Here is a 16,022-nt window from a genome sequence, read left to right on the forward strand (position 1 = left end):
AGCTTAGATGTGATCAGATAAGGAGAGATATATCAGGATTTCGGTTCACCATGGCAGTTCACTAACTCAGCTATAAATAGTCTAGACGATCTACTGTGAGAAGGGCAAGGGGAAGGTCCTTCCGGTCCGCTATCCACCCTAGATTACAACTAACTTAACTTCCGTCCTCATTAGGGTAGTCTACTGTTTATAGCAGGTCTGTTCTCTCCAATCTTCCGATCTAGGAGCGAATTTAACCAGATTAAAGTTATTTAGAAGCGTGCACTCAACTAAACATGTTACAGTTATATTGCTATGGTCACAGATTCTCACAATTAATCATCTAGTCTATTCACAACATCGTCACTTTACTACCATGGTTCCCCTAATCCTAACATAGAAGGGTCTAGCTACTCATTCTATCAGATCTAACAACAATAACGATGAATATGCTAGGAGAAGACATACAAAAGAGATAATAAAGAAGAATTGTAATACTAGCAATGATAACAAAAGAATAAAGATCAAGAGGTAATGAAATAAAGAAGAACAATAATTAGAGCAAGCAAAAGATTGGATTAAGGTTAAGAGAAAGAGAGATTACAAAAGTGCGAATCCGGCGTAAAGAACTAAAATAGCAGCAGTAATTAAGAGCCAAAGCAGTGTTTAAGAGTATGAAAGTATGAAGTAAGAGATGTTTATGACCTAATGACGACTTCCTTTATATAGGGAAGCGTTTTTATTAACAGAATAAACCTAACACGGAATAATTAACCCGTGTACTATAGCCAGTCACTCGATCGAGCCATTTCAAACAACTCGATCGAATGAATCTTCAGCAAAACAGTTTGATCGAGCAAAAACAGCTCTCGATCGAACACTTCCAAGTTAGCTCCTTTCGATCGAGTATATAAACCACTCGATCGAACTCCTACATCTGCCAAACTACTCGATCGACCTCTGAAAAGTCTCGATCGAGTAAATATTCACTTAATCAGCCTTGACATTCGTTTGGTTAGCTTCCAAAGACCTTCCTTCATGCTTCCCGAGGTACGTCTTCTACTCTAAATCTCAGTCTCCTTAAAATGCATGCTAAGTGGGACGAATAAGGTGCGATTCCATTACTTTTAGGTCCATTTCTGCAATTAAGACAAAACAAACCAAAGTAGCCAATACAAGGCATTTTGCAATACAAAGCAATGTAAATGACATGAAAATGCGTGCAATAAGAGGCTAAAAAGACTATATAAATTGCACGTATCAGGTTTCAAGGGTCACCTTGGAATAAACGGTAACCAAGGAGTTATCACACCACAAGGTACTCTTGACTAGGCCTTAGTCCATGGGTTAAAGGATACTAGCATGACACATCCTACGGTGTTTTAATTTTAGAGGTATTCTAATGAGAAAAGTCTCAAGAAGAAAAAGTATCTATAAGGGCCTTATATACACTTGTCAAGCTTCTCAAATAGATGTTTTCAAAAAAAAATTCCTAAAATACAACTACATGCCATGATGTAACTAACATATAAACAACCTAATGCAAATGCTTCTATCAACTAGTATTCCATATAAACTAAATGCAACTCCTAGAATCACATTGGTTTGTACCGCATCAAATAAAAAGAAGCCACATAGTCATTAACATAGAGAGGAAAAAGGAAATTTGGAAAGATCATACCATGCGGTCTTCATATTCTTCATGCCTCGGATGTGGCGTAGTCGATCCAATGTGTTAAGAGTGACAAACAAACACAAGTATATACAAAATATACAATTCTACACTGCAAAGGAATGAACATGTTTTTGGATTTTTAAATTTTTAAATTTTTATGGTTTTGTTTTTATAAAATAAAAGAACATGTTATTGTGTTTTTCGATATTTTTCAATTTTTACCATTTTTGATTTTAAATGTTAAGTTAGAATTGCCCATCCCCACACTAGTATGGGCATTGTCTTCCATGGCCAATACGATAGGAAATTATGCAATGCAATCTATATGAAAATGCATAATTTCTGCACTAGTATGCAAACAATATGACATTTATACAAGTGATGCAATCTAATCTATCATATATGATGCATGCTTTCGATTAATTGGAGAGACAATTTGAATTGACTTGCATTCCTTGTGTCAAAATAGAGAAGTTCATGCACAAGGCAAGGATGCAATGCATGAATTCCAATTTTCATTTTGGATTTTGAAAATGGGAACAAAATATGAGACACCTCAATGGAACCGAGGTGGGAGTTCTTTAAATGGTGCTAGGACTCAAAACTACTAAGAGCCAAGACTGACTCTACAAATGATCAAGATAAAAATTAAAGACAAGAGATAAAAACAAAGCTAAAGGAGGTGTAGGAAACTCACAATGGAATAGGTTGAAGTCAAGTAATCAACTCCGCACTTGTGGTATCCTCCAATAAGCCTTGTCAACCCTCAATTGTCGCTCATTGCGACATCATCATAATCGGCCTCATCTCCGCCATTATCATCATCACTTTCATCATCAATTTGTTCATCATCTTCTTCATCATCCACCTCCATTGACTCGGAGGATTCACCACTTTCATCATCATCGTAGGAACTTGAACCTTGATATTCTTCTTCTTGGCATGAACCAATATCTTCCCCGTCTTCAACAACAATAACCTCCTTTCAATTAGCCACCCGACTATCCTTTTCGGCATCTTGAGAAGCACTTGGGAAGAATACCTCCTTATCCGCCCAACTAGGCAAAGGACATGAAGGATCAAGAAGTCCTTGCCTAGTTAGATATAGTAGGGGTGGATATTGGGCACGGTAAGCATTCACCCGGTCATCGTGAGCTTCTTTATCCATTTGTTGCATTAATTGGGTCAAATAGTCATTGCCTACCACGACATTAGAGCCACTTGGTTTGAATTCTTGGTAGGCAAAAGGATAGGGTGGAGTCACAATGGTAGAGGAGGAGGGATTTTGCAATTGGATCCCTATGTTGCTTAATTATAATTTCGGCTTCTTTGAAGTCGAGGAATAGGTAGTTTGGTCTACGGATGGAGATACGGCAAACCTTGTTGAGCAAGATAATGGACTTGGCTTCCTTGATGAGCCACTCATATTTATGGTCAAGGTTGTCATTCTTGACCCAATGAAATTTGTCGATCATAGTACTCATGTCAAGAAGGTTGCTCCCCTTAACCGTTTTGTAGGTGTTATCTTTGTTGAACTCCGGGTTAAAGTGTTTAGCTAACCTCGTTACCAAGCCCCCGTTTACAATGAAGGCCGCTCCATCTTTCTCATTATCAATCTCGAGCCACCGATCAAAAAATAGTTGAAGAATGTTGTACTTTTTGGTGAACTTCCCATTGATATTCATGAAGGACTCAAGGTAGACAAAATCTAGTTCGGTGAAATGGTTGGTGCCTTTTCTAGCAATCAAGGTATTGGCCACAAACTTGTGCCAAACTCTTATGCCCGGATGGTGAACATATAAAGCATGGCACTCCCGAAAAGAATCAAATTTACGACTAGTTATAGCTTTCCAAATGGGTGCGGCGTCATACTTCAAAGGCTTCTTCTCAAAATTATCATATCGCATAAGACCAAACACTTTACCAAAATCACTCTTAGTCATTCTTCTACTCTTGTTCTCAAGACGGAACTCAAAATAATTTCGAGTCTCTATCTTATACATCCTCAAGGAGCTTATGAACTTCATGGTCAATGACGGGTAAGTCAATTCATCCATTTCAAAGAGGGTTATCAACCCCATGGACTCGAAAAATGCTCTAGTTCGCTCAAGTACACCCAATTTTCGCAAAGTGTCTTGACAAATAGACTTGGTAGCCACAATAGTCTTTTTGGCAAGGGATAAAAATGCAATCCTATGCTTATCGGATAAGAAAGTTACCTCCGGAAAATTTGGCAATTGTTCTACAACCGGAGTAGATGTGGTAGCTTCCTCAATAGGATTGGTGGTTACTTGGACTTCCTCCCTTGGTTGGGTTACTACCAAAGCCTTAGATGCAAGAAGAGCTTGTTGCCTCTTTGATAAATTTTGAGTTTTGGGTGCCTTGGTTCCGCCTTTGGTCCTTGCCATTGTATTCTCCTTCTTGAATTGGTATCAACAAACCAAGATGTTGCTTGAATGTTCCTTGCTTCTTCAAACATCAATCAATTCCTCAATCAATTTAGGATTTTCGAAATTTTTTCCAAACCCTAGAAAATTGATTCAATCTGTGAGGAAATTGATATTTAGATGGTCTTTTCTTGATGAAGGAGTGATTTAATCTTGTTTTGAGCAAGTTTTGTTTGGATTGTGGTGAATTTTGTTGAGAAAATTATGTTTTTGAATGAGGGGATTGAGGGTTGAAGTGGGGGAAATGTATGTGTTTGTATTTTTGAAAGATGGAAATGAATTGGGAAGAAGGGGTGTCCCGTGTTTTGTTTGAGTATCAGGCTTGGGACGCTCGGATCATAGTCGGGACACGCGGATTATCATACAGGACATTCTGAAATAACAATGCAGTGCTGGGATGCGCAGATTTATTTCAGCTCGAGCGGATTTCTGCTGAGACGCTCGGATTGAGTCTGGGACGTGAAGATTCTTCTTCAGCAAAATTTCATAAACTTGAAATTTCCCAAGAGCCGCGGATTGATTGCAAGATGAGCGTCCTGATGTTGGGGACGAGCGTCCTGAGCTCGGTTTGCGCAGATTTTCTTACAGGACGTCTCCCACAAAGTGAACTTTCCCAGCTCCTACGTCCTAAGGCCAGGACGCGCGGATTTGGCTTGGGGACGCTCGAATTGTACTCAGCTCCCACGAGCTCAGGTCTGCTCGTAGGGATTCCTCTTCCCGTGTCATTCTTCCTTCTTTTCCTTGTTAAATGTTGTAGGTTGCACTACAAAGGCTTGGTTAGCCTAGACATTTGCCATCCCCACACTTGGTCAAACACTACACATCAAAACACGTTAAAATACCTCCCTCACTTTCTCTCATGTCAAAACTCTTGATCAAAGGACAAAAATGCAAATCTAAAAATGACAAAGATACAATAAAGGAAATGAAATGCTAGTTAAGGGGTTAGAATATTTACAAATAGTGGTTTAGGGAGGACTCCACCAAACTCTCTGTAATACTCCGTATTTATATGTCTTGGGGTACTCTATCGAGTAGCCCTTACTCTGACGAGTAAGGGCAAGTTGCGAAATAAAATAGTTTCTGACCTGTTGGGTACTCGATCGAGTAGCTGGGGTACTCGATCGAGTAAGGGGGTACTCGATCGAGTACCTTGGGTACTCGATCGAGTGTCCGGTTTACGGGGAGTTTTTCTCGGGTTTTGTTAATTATGCGATTAAGGTATTTAAACATATTCGTCATTGTTTTAATTCACTTTTACAAAACCTAAAACCTGTTTAAGAAAGAAAGCAGCCGCTTCATCTTCCTAATCGCATTCTTAGCAATTCCCGGAGTTCAGACGGTCAGTTCGTGTCGTAGTTCGTATCGTTGGATTCCTTGCGTCGAGGGTAAGCTTTTAATACAATTTTTATAATGTTTTGTTGGGATTGATTAAACCCTAATTTAGAGATTGGGGGTTTTATGAGTAGTAAGTGATTGGTAGTCTTTATGTGTTATGTGTTAGGAGGAGGATTCGTAGAAGAGGCGTTTTGAGACATTTGTAGATACCGTCTCGCTTGTTGTGCTTTCGGTAGGATTTCCTACTCGTATTAGTCCCATAATGGGATATTGGTGATGTGTTGTATTTGGTTGTTTGATATGATGATTGTATTGTGTTTGTGGTTGTGATTGCGATTGATGGTTCTCGAGATGCGTTCTCGGCTGAGTGGAGTCACTTGCGGGAGTGGCTTCACGCCCTAGTTTCGCCCTTCGTGGAACCCGCCACGGGAGGGGATGTGCACATTAATGGGACAGGGTTATCGCTCGGTATGATGAGCGGGGCTTAGGTGGGAACGGCTGCGGTCCCCCCGGCGTGGTGGTCCGGTGGACGGTCGATATTGAGATGATGGGAGTTGGTGTGTGTGTGTGTGTGTGTGTGTGTGTGAGTTCGGTATGTCTGTTATCTTATTATTGTTATCTATATTGATTGTGTGATTAGTATGCGACCCGGTGTTGTTTTGTAAACCTGCGGTGATCCATTCGGGGATGGTGAGCAGATATTGAGCAGGTATTGAGATAAGTACTGGGATAGCTGGGATGCCACGACAGATGATAAGAGTCTTCCGCTGTAGCCTTAGTTTATTTTACATTTCAGTTAGAACAGTCATTTGAGAATAATGTATCGTACTTTGGTTTGGTTTTGGGGATTGTATTTATTCATTAAACTATTTATAGTAAACGTTGTTTCTGTTTTGTCTATTTGATTATCATACCTCGGGCGACCGAGATGGTGATGTCTTCATACCTGAGTGGTCCTGGTAAGGCGCTTGGAGTATGGGGGTGTTACAAATGGTATCAGAGCGACGATCCTGAAACCTGTAACCAATGAACTTAATGAACATAGGGAGTCGATTAAAATGAACCCGGGGTAAAAGTTGTAGGAGCTAGTGCAAAGGCTTGGGAGACGTCCTAAAGTCGCGGGGGTCGCCCTACAACTTTGAACCGGTCACATGGGAAAGTGTTTGTCGAGTCATATGTGTGCTTGGTTAACTTGTTAACAATGTGATGAAGTGTGTGATTGTTGGATGTTGAAGGAGAAGTTGAGAATGTGAAAGAAAAGTAATATATGTGTAGACTTGATGATTGGAATAACATGTTGGATGTTTACAATGTGGCTTTAATGGCATGATGAATTGATCTCGTTGATAGTAGAATAGATGCGTAGCATATTTATTATGATATCATGTGGTTTTATAAAGTTTAGCATGTTAGTATATGACGTAATATGCGGGTAGCTCTTACGTATTAGTGGTACTCGATCGAGTGAGACTGACTCGATCGGGTGGGTTTTTGGCGATTTTGAGTCCAGAATCGAGTTTTGGGGCACTCGATCGAGTAACTAGGGGTACTCGATCGAGTGAGAAGGGGTCACTCGATCGAGTAGCCTAGATACTCGATCGAGTAGGTAGGAGATCGAAGGTCCGTTTGGTTCGGAGTTTGGGTACTCGATCGAGTACGTGGGGCACTCGATCGAGTAGCCCGTTACTCGATCGAGTGTGTTTGGGAACTCGATCGAGTGGGTTCTGGGCATCGTGTTTTCGTGTTTTGAGGTTTAGTACGTGTGTTTATGTTTACCCTTTCTTATATAGCTTCAAGATGCCGCCCAAGAGAACTGCTTTGTACGCGAGAGCTGAGCTTATGACCACGAATGACATCGTTAAGATGTTAGAGCACCAGGATGCTCTTACTGAGACCCTGAAGAGAGTAAATGAGGACAAGGATAAGAGTAAGGAGAAGGAGGTTGATCATTCGAAAACCAGCCTTTACATTGCGAGGTTTAACCCGAAGGAATACAAGGGAGTTGGGGAGCCTAATCTGCTGGATAGTTGGCTGAGAGAGATGGAGAACATCTTAGACTTGGTTCATTGCCCTGATGAGATAAGAGTGGAACAGGCTGCGTTCTATCTGAGGGAGGCAGCAGGCAAGTGGTGGGATTCAGTGAAGGTGAGTGCTAAGGAGATATACACCAACCAAGGCTTACCTGCTATACCTTGGGAGGAGTTTCGTAATTTGTGAGGAAGGAGTTTGTACCGGAGCATGTGAGGAGTAAGTTGAGGGAAGAGTTTGATAAGTTTAAGATGACCGCCGAGATGTCGGTGAGCCGAGTACTGAGACAGTTCAATGAGAAGTCCAGGTATCTTTGAGGATATGGGTTTGAGTGAGGAGAACCGGCGTTGAGGTTTGAGAGAGGGTTGACTACCACGATTATGGATAAGTTACCCGTGGGAATCCTTACCGATGTTAAGGAAGCTTATGAGAGGGCTGGAAGAGCTGAGAGGTTGGTGGAGATGGCTTAGGAGAGGTTAGGTGGGGAGAAGAGGAAGTCTGAGAGCGAAGGTGGTGGCCAATCGAATCACAAGAAAGGCAACCACAATCGATCTAAAGGATTTTCTTCGGGTCCGGGTTTAGTCTTTGGGGCTTCCTTTGGGCGTGGCCGTGGAAGTGTGAGTAATAGTTGGGGAGTGACTGCTTTGGTTGTGGTGGCGTAGGCCACAAGAGACATGAGTGCACGAGTGCACGGGATCTTTCCGGAGACCCGCACGAGCTTCGCGAGCAATGACCGGGCTGGATCATGGCCAAACCGGGAAGTCGAGTTACCAGAGTGGAGGCAACCGCAACGGCGGTAATTCTTATCGGAAGACACCGACGAACAACAACAACAATCAAGGGTCGGGTGCTAAGCCGACCGCATCGGCCCAAGATCTTGTCCCGGGGAGGTGGGGGGAAGACCGGTGGCAAGTTGTTCATGATGGAGAAGAAGGCAGCTGAGGAGGATGCGCACGTTATCACCGGTACATTCCTTGTTAACGGTATTCCTACGTTTGTTTTGTTTGATTCGGGGGCTTCTCAGTCGTTTGTGTCTTCGAGTCATGTAAAACAGTTGGGTTTGAGAGTATATGAGTCTGTTAGGGAGCAAGTTTTCATACCTTCGGGTGAGTCTGTATCGTGTGGGAAGTTGTTTAGAGATGTATCCTTGATAGTTGGGCAAGTCGATTTCCCTGTAGACTTGCTAGAGTTTCCTTTTGATGGCTTTGAGATGATAGTTGGGATGGATTGGTTAGGGAAGTATAAAGCTAAGATAGACTGTCATCAAAAGAAAGTGTCTTTAAGAGGTCCAAAGGGTGTTAGTGTGTCTTAGCGTGGGTTTCTAGTCAAACCCAAAGTTAAGTTGATTGCAGCTGTCACCTTGAAGTCGTATCTGAGGAAGGGATGTCCTCTGATTTTGTGCCATGTGAGAGATGACCGGATAGAGAGCCCGGCAGTTGACGAGATACCAGTGGTGGGAGAGTTTGCAGATGTTTTCCCAGAGGAGATTCCGGGGTTGCCACCGAAGAGGGAGATAGATTTCACCGTAGAGTTGAAGCCAGGGACGGGGCCAATCTCTAAGGCACCGTACCGTATGGGTCCTAAGGAGATGGAGGAGCTTAGGAAGCAGTTGGATGATTTGATAGAGAAGGGATACATTAGACCAAGTGTATCGCCTTGGGGAGCACCAGTTCTTTTCGTGAAGAAGAAAGATGGGAGCTTGAGGCTGTGCATAGATTACGGGGGAGCCGAACCGTGTGACGATAAAGAACAAGTATCCTTTGCCAAGGATAGATGACTGTTTGATCGGTGAGCGGTGCAAACGGTCTTTTCTAAGATTGATTTGAGGTCGGGGTACCATCAGGTGAAGATTAGAGAGGTGGACATACCGAAGACAGCTTTCACGTCAAGGTATGGCCATTATGAGTATGTGGTGATGCCGTTTGGGTTGTCTAATGCGCCGGCAGTGTTTATGGATTTGATGAATAGAATCTTCAGACAGTTCTTGGATCAGTTTGTAGTAGTGTTTATCGATGACATCTTAGTCTACTCTAAGACTAAGGAGGAGCATGAGGAGCATCTGAGGATCGTGTTGCAGACTTTGAGGGATCATGAGTTGTATGCTAAGCTGTCCAAGTGTGAGTTCTGGTTAGAGAAAGTTGCCTTTCTGGGGCATGTAATCTCTAAGGATGGGGTAGCTGTGTATCCGGCGAAGATTGAGGCAGTGACAAAGTGGGAAGCACCGAAGAATGTTGCTGAGGTTAGGAGTTTCTTGGGTTTAGCTGGATACTATAGACGGTTCGTGAAAGATTTTTCCAAGATAGCTAGACCAATGACAGCGTTGATGAGGAAAGAGAACAGGTTCCGTTGGGATGAGAGTTGTGAGACGGCGTTCCGAACATTAAAGGAGCGTTTGACCACAGCTCCTGTCTTAGCATTGCCTGAAGGGAGCGAGAACTTCGAGGTTTATACAGATGCCTCGAAGAATGGGTTGGGATGTGTGTTGATGCAAAATGGTAAAGTGATTGCCTATGCTTCTAGGCAGTTGAAGCCTTATGAGGAGAACTACCCTACTCATGATCTGGAGTTGGGTGCAGTGGTGTTTGCTCTCAAGATTTGGAGACATTACCTTTATGGAGCAATCTTTAAGGTATTTTCTGATCACAAGAGTCTCAAGTACATCTTCACGCGAAGAATGAGCCTGAACATGAGACAGAGGAGGTGGATGGAGTTGATTGGCGATTACGACATGGAGATCATCTACCATGAAGGGAAGGCCAATGTTGTTGTTGATGCTTTGAGTAGAAAGAGTGTACATTCCCGTGTACGGCTCTATCTTTGATGAGGTGAGGGATGAGGTAGCAAGCTTTGGGATTCATATGATGCAGAAAGGAGATGCTAGGGGTGATATGACAGTACATATGGAGTTTTATGATGACATTCGGGATAAGCAGGCTTTGGATCCTAAGATAGTGGAGTGGAGAGCTGGAGTAGAGAAAGGAACAGTGTCCCGGTTTTCTATTCATACAGATGGTAGTTTGAGGTTTGATGGTAGGTGGTGTGTTCCTAATGATGAGGAGTTGAAAAAGACGATCATGACAGAAGCGCATTGCACACCATATTCAGTTCATCCAGGTGGAGACAAGCTATACAAGGATTTGAAGAAAACGTTTTGGTGGCCTGGGATGAAGAAAGAGACAGCTGAGTTTGTGTCCCGTTGTTTGACATGCCAAAGAGTTAAAGGGGAACAGAGAAGACCACAAGGTAAGATTCAGTCTTTAGAGGTGCCTGAGTGGAAGTGGGAATCCATTTCCATGGATTTCATTGTGGGTTTGCCTAAGAGTCAACAAGGTAACAACATGATTTGGGTGATAGTGGATCGTCTGACCAAGTCAGCTCACTTTGTTCCAATGAAAGATACATGGACTAAGGCACAGTTGGCTATGGCCTATCGAAAGAACGTGCTTAAGTTACATGGAGTCCCTAAGGACATAGTGTCTGACAGAGATGCGAGGTTTATATCGAGGTTTTGGAAGGAGTTGCAGGAATCGTTGGGAACAGCTTTGAAGATGAGTACAGCATTTCATCCTGCGACAGATGGGCAGACTGAGAGAACAATCAAGACCCTTGAGGATATGTTGCGAGCTTGTGTGATGGATTTTGGTGGTAGCTGGGAGCAGAGGTTGGACTTGATAGAATTTTCTTACAACAACAGCTATCACACCAGTATAGGTATGGCACCGTTTGAGGCTTTGTATGGGAGGAGATGTAGGAGTCCAATCTGTTGGGACGATAGTCTTTGAGGCAAAGTGGTTTTAGGACCAGAGATGGTGCATGAGATGGTGGAACAGATTAAGATGATCAGGGAACGGATGAGAGCAGCCCAGGATCGACAAAAGAGTTATGCAGATCTACATCGTCGGGACATAGAGTTTCAAGTTGGGGACAAGGTTCTTCTGAAAGTGTCTCCGATGCGTGGAGTTATGAGATTTGGGAAGAAAGGCAAGCTAAGTCAGAAGTTTATAGGGCCTTATGAGATCTTAGAGCGAGTTGGGGAAGTTGCTTATCGTTTGGCTTTACCGGCTGCGTTGGAGAGAGTGCATAATGTGTTTCATGTATCGCAGCTGCGGAAGTATGTCAGTGACCCGTCACATGTGTTGGAGGCAGAGAGCTTAGAGCTAGATGAGTCCTTATCATACCTTGAGGTGCCTAAGCAGATCCTAGACCGAAAGGTTAGAAAGACCAGGAGTGGTGGGACAGTTTTGCTTAAGATCCTTTGGTCTAACCACGAGACTGAGGAAGCTACATGGGAGGCAGAGGATATCATGAAAGAGCGTTACCCTTTCCTTTTTGATCAGGTATGTATGGTTACGGGGACGTAACCTTGTTTCTTTTAGGGGGGTAGGAGATGATCGCGAGAGTTTTTAAGAGTTTATACACCTTTTATATGTTGTGTCGGTATGTTTGTCGGGATAAGTTGGGGTTACTATCATGTTTTACGTTGTGTTTTGGTTGACCTTCGAGTCGGGAGGCTTATGGGAGTACCTTTGTTTAGTAGTGGTTTGAACTTCGGGGACGAAGTTCCTTTTAAGGAGGGAAGACTGTAATACTCCGTATTTATATGTCTTGGGGTACTCTATCGAGTAGCCCTTACTCTGACGAGTAAGGGCAAGTTGCGAAATAAAATAGTTTCTGACCTGTTGGGTACTCGATCGAGTAGCTGGGGTACTCGATCGAGTAAGGGGGTACTCGATCGAGTACCTTGGGTACTCGATCGAGTGTCCGGTTTACGGGGAGTTTTTCTCGGGTTTTGTTAATTATGCGATTAAGGTATTTAAACATATTCGTCATTGTTTTAATTCACTTTTACAAAACCTAAAACCTGTTTAAGAAAGAAAGCAGCCGCTTCATCTTCCTAATCGCATTCTTAGCAATTCCCGGAGTTCAGACGGTCAGTTCGTGTCGTAGTTCGTATCGTTGGATTCCTTGCGTCGAGGGTAAGCTTTTAATACAATTTTTATAATGTTTTGTTGGGATTGATTAAACCCTAATTTAGAGATTGGGGGTTTTATGAGTAGTAAGTGATTGGTAGTCTTTATGTGTTATGTGTTAGGAGGAGGATTCGTAGAAGAGGCGTTTTGAGACAGCTGTAGATACCGTCTGCTTGTTGTGCTTTCCAGGTAGGATTTCCTACTCAGTATTAGTCCCATAATGGGATATTGGTGATGTGTTGTATTTGGTTGTTTGATATGATGATTGTATTGTGTTTGTGGTTGTGATTGCGATTGATGGTTCTCGAGATGCGTTCTCGGCTGAGTGGAGTCACTTGCGGGAGTGGCTTCACGCCCTAGTTTCGCCCTTCGTGGAACCCGCCACGGGAGGGGATGTGCACATTAATGGGACAGGGTTATCGCTCGGTATGATGAGCGGGGCTTAGGTGGGAACGGCTGCGGTCCCCCATGGCGTGGCGGGTCGGTGGACGGTCGAGTATTGAGATGATGGGAGTTGGTGGTGTGTGTGTGTGTGTGTGTGACAGTTCAGCTGTCTGTTATCTTATTATTGTTATCTATATTGATTGTGTGATTAGTACTGACCGCGGTGTTGTTTTGTAAACCTGCGGTGATCCATTCGGGGATGGTGAGCAGATATTGAGCAGGTATTGAGATGAGTACTGGGATAGCTGGGATGCCACGACAGATGATAGGAGTCTTCCGCTGTAGCCTTAGTTTATTTTACATTTCAGTTAGAACAGTCATTTGAGAATAATGTATCGTACTTTGGTTTGGTTTTGAGGATTGTATTTATTCATTAAACTATTTATAGTAAACGTTGTTTCTGTTTTGTCTATTTGATTATCATACCTCGGGCGACCGAGATGGTGATGTCTTCATACCTGAGTGGTCCTGGTAAGGCACTTGGAGTATGGGGGTGTTACACTCTCCTTCTTGGATGAGATGTCAAGGGGGTAAAGCCAAGGTGTTGTTGATGTTGCTCAACACCTTGTAGAAGTAGTCGAAGGCTTGCTCATTTTCATGATAATGATCTTGCATAGATCTTTGTGCATTTTTTTCTTCATTGTCGTATTCCGAGTCAAAGTGATGACAAGGATCAACAAAGCCTTGGTCTAAGGTCATAGCATTTCCAATATAAGGATTGACTAATCCTTCAAATTCATCGTCTCATAGACCACAAACTTCACTAGCTTGTTCCCCACTGATGTCATGAGTTCCCAAGAGCAACTCTCCTTTCTTTTTATCATGGCCAATGAGGCCTTCTTCAGTACTTGTCATGATGGGTGATCTAGTCAAGCTCTCATTGTTGTTGAAAATCCCATGCTCTTCGACTAGAGCTACTTGAAGGTCATCCACTTTCTCCTTCCATATGGGTGGTGTTTCTTTACCCATGGCTTGATCTTTGCAAAGAGATTCTAAATTCTTTCTATCACTTTATCGGCTATAGTGATCGACCATGAAGCATGGCTCATGTAGTCGGGGAGCTCTTATTGTTTTGTCAAGATTGAAAGTAATTGTCTCGTCCCCTACTTCAAGTGTGAGCTCTCCATGTTACACTACGATTACCGCTCCTGCGGTATGCAATAAAGGTCTTCCTAAGATGATATGAATGTTGGAATCCTCCTTCATGTCTACAATGACAAAGTCTACCAGGATGAAGAATTTGCCAATTCTCACAGGCACATCCTCCCATACCCCTAGAGGTATCTTTGTTGATCGATCCGCCATTTGAAGAGTAATTTTGATGCATTTGAGTTCTCCTATTCCTAGCCTCTTATATATCGAGTATGGCATAACAATTACACTTACTCCAAGATCACATAATGCTTTGTTGATTGTAGTGTCGCCAATGGTACATGGAATAGAAAAACTTCCCGGATCTTTGAGCTTTGGAGAGGAACTCCCTTGAAGAATAGCACTACTCACTTTGGTAAAGGCAATAGTCTCCAACTTTCGGATGGATTTCTTCTTGTTAAGAATATCCTTCATGTACTTTGCATAAGCCGGAACATGATTGATCAATTCCGTGAATGGGATTGAGACTTCTAAGTTCTTCACAATTTTCATGAACTTTCCAAGTTGTTCATCAAACTTAGGCTTAGCTTGTTGACTTGGGAATGGAAGTCTAATCACAATAGGTTCTTTTTCCTTAGCCTTCTCTTTATTTCTCTTCTTTGAAAGTTCATTGGTAGTAGGATCTACCTCCTTAGAGTTCTCCACAACTCTTTTCTTGTCATTGGCATCCACAATATCTTCACCAATTGACCTCTTCGGCCCTTCATATCTTGTACCACTCCTCAAATGGATGGCACTAACCGTTTCGTGTATTGGGGGGTTACCTTGAGGCGGTATTGCCCCTTTTGTCTTTGAGCGCTAGAAGATGCTAATTGAGTCATTTGAGTTTGTAACATTTTGGTGTGGGCAAGTATGTTGTTGATGGTGATTTCCTTAGCTTGGCTATCTTTTTACATATGGGTGAAGAATTCTTGTTGGTTCTTTTGCATTTGGAGGACCGCTTTTTGAACATCAAAGCTTTGGTCATTGGATTGGTTGTAGGAAGGTTGATTTTGATATCCTTGGCTTTGGTTGAAAAAGGGTCTTTGAGCTTGATTTCTCATTGGAGGTGGGGTGTATGTTGGTTGGGGATTTTGGACATTTTGGCTCTTGTATGAAAGATTTGGATGGAATTTGGTATTCTCATTATAATAGTCGGAATAAGGGGTGCCATTCTTGTATGCTTGGAAAGCATTCACTTGTTCATTTGTTCCCCTACATTAATTTTGATCATGTCCCAAAGTTCCACTACTTTTACATACTCCATTTGGAATTGAGGATGATGCCACCATAGCATTAACATGTTATTTGGGTGATTTGGAAGCTTCATCAAGCTTAGCCATGGCCTTCTCAAACTTCAAATTGATGGTGTCGATATGAGCACTTAGTTGAGCTCCCAATTGTGTGATGGAATCTACCTCATGCTTTCCTCCTCTAGTGGCCTTTCGAGGCCTACTATATTGGGAATTATGAACCGCCATCTCTTCGAATTTGGCCCATGTTTGATTGTCATCAACTTCGGTAAACATCCCATTGGATCCTATATTAATCACATTACGTGAGTCTTCATATAAGCCGTTCCAAAATTGTTGAATAAGGAACCACTCACTAAGCCCATGGTGTGGATAAGAACGACAAGTGTCCTTAAATCTCTCCCATGCGTCATATAATGATTCCTCATCCCTTTGCTTGAACCCGGTGATTTGGGCTCTCAACATATTAGTCTTCTCCGGAGGATAGAATTTCTTATAGAAGGCAAGTGCTAACTTCTTCCATGAATCAATACCAAGGGTAGCCTTGTCTAGGCTATTCAACCATTGCTTTGCGGTACCGATTAAAGAAAAAGGAAACAATACCCATCAGATTGGGTCTTGAGTAACTCCGGTTTGAGAAATTGCAACACAATAGTCGCAAAAAGTCTCCATATGTGAATGAGGATCTTCACTACGCATCCCTCCAAATTGACTTCTCTCAACTAATTGTATGAATGCGGATTTGGCAATGAAATTA

At 42.6% G+C, this 16,022-nt stretch overlaps 1 non-coding gene across 1 annotated transcript; it reads left to right on the forward strand.

The window, feature by feature from the left end:
* The first annotated feature begins 15,623 nt into the window (after positions 1-15,623).
* LOC141650373 (small nucleolar RNA R71) lies at positions 15,624-15,730 on the forward strand. The gene has a single exon (XR_012546412.1). It is a non-coding gene; the product is annotated as a small nucleolar RNA R71 (small nucleolar RNA).
* The last annotated feature ends 292 nt before the right edge of the window (positions 15,731-16,022 follow it).

The sequence above is a fragment of the Silene latifolia genome, chromosome 3, assembly GCF_048544455.1.
Source record: "Silene latifolia isolate original U9 population chromosome 3, ASM4854445v1, whole genome shotgun sequence".
NCBI classification, from domain to species: Eukaryota; Viridiplantae; Streptophyta; class Magnoliopsida; order Caryophyllales; family Caryophyllaceae; genus Silene; species Silene latifolia.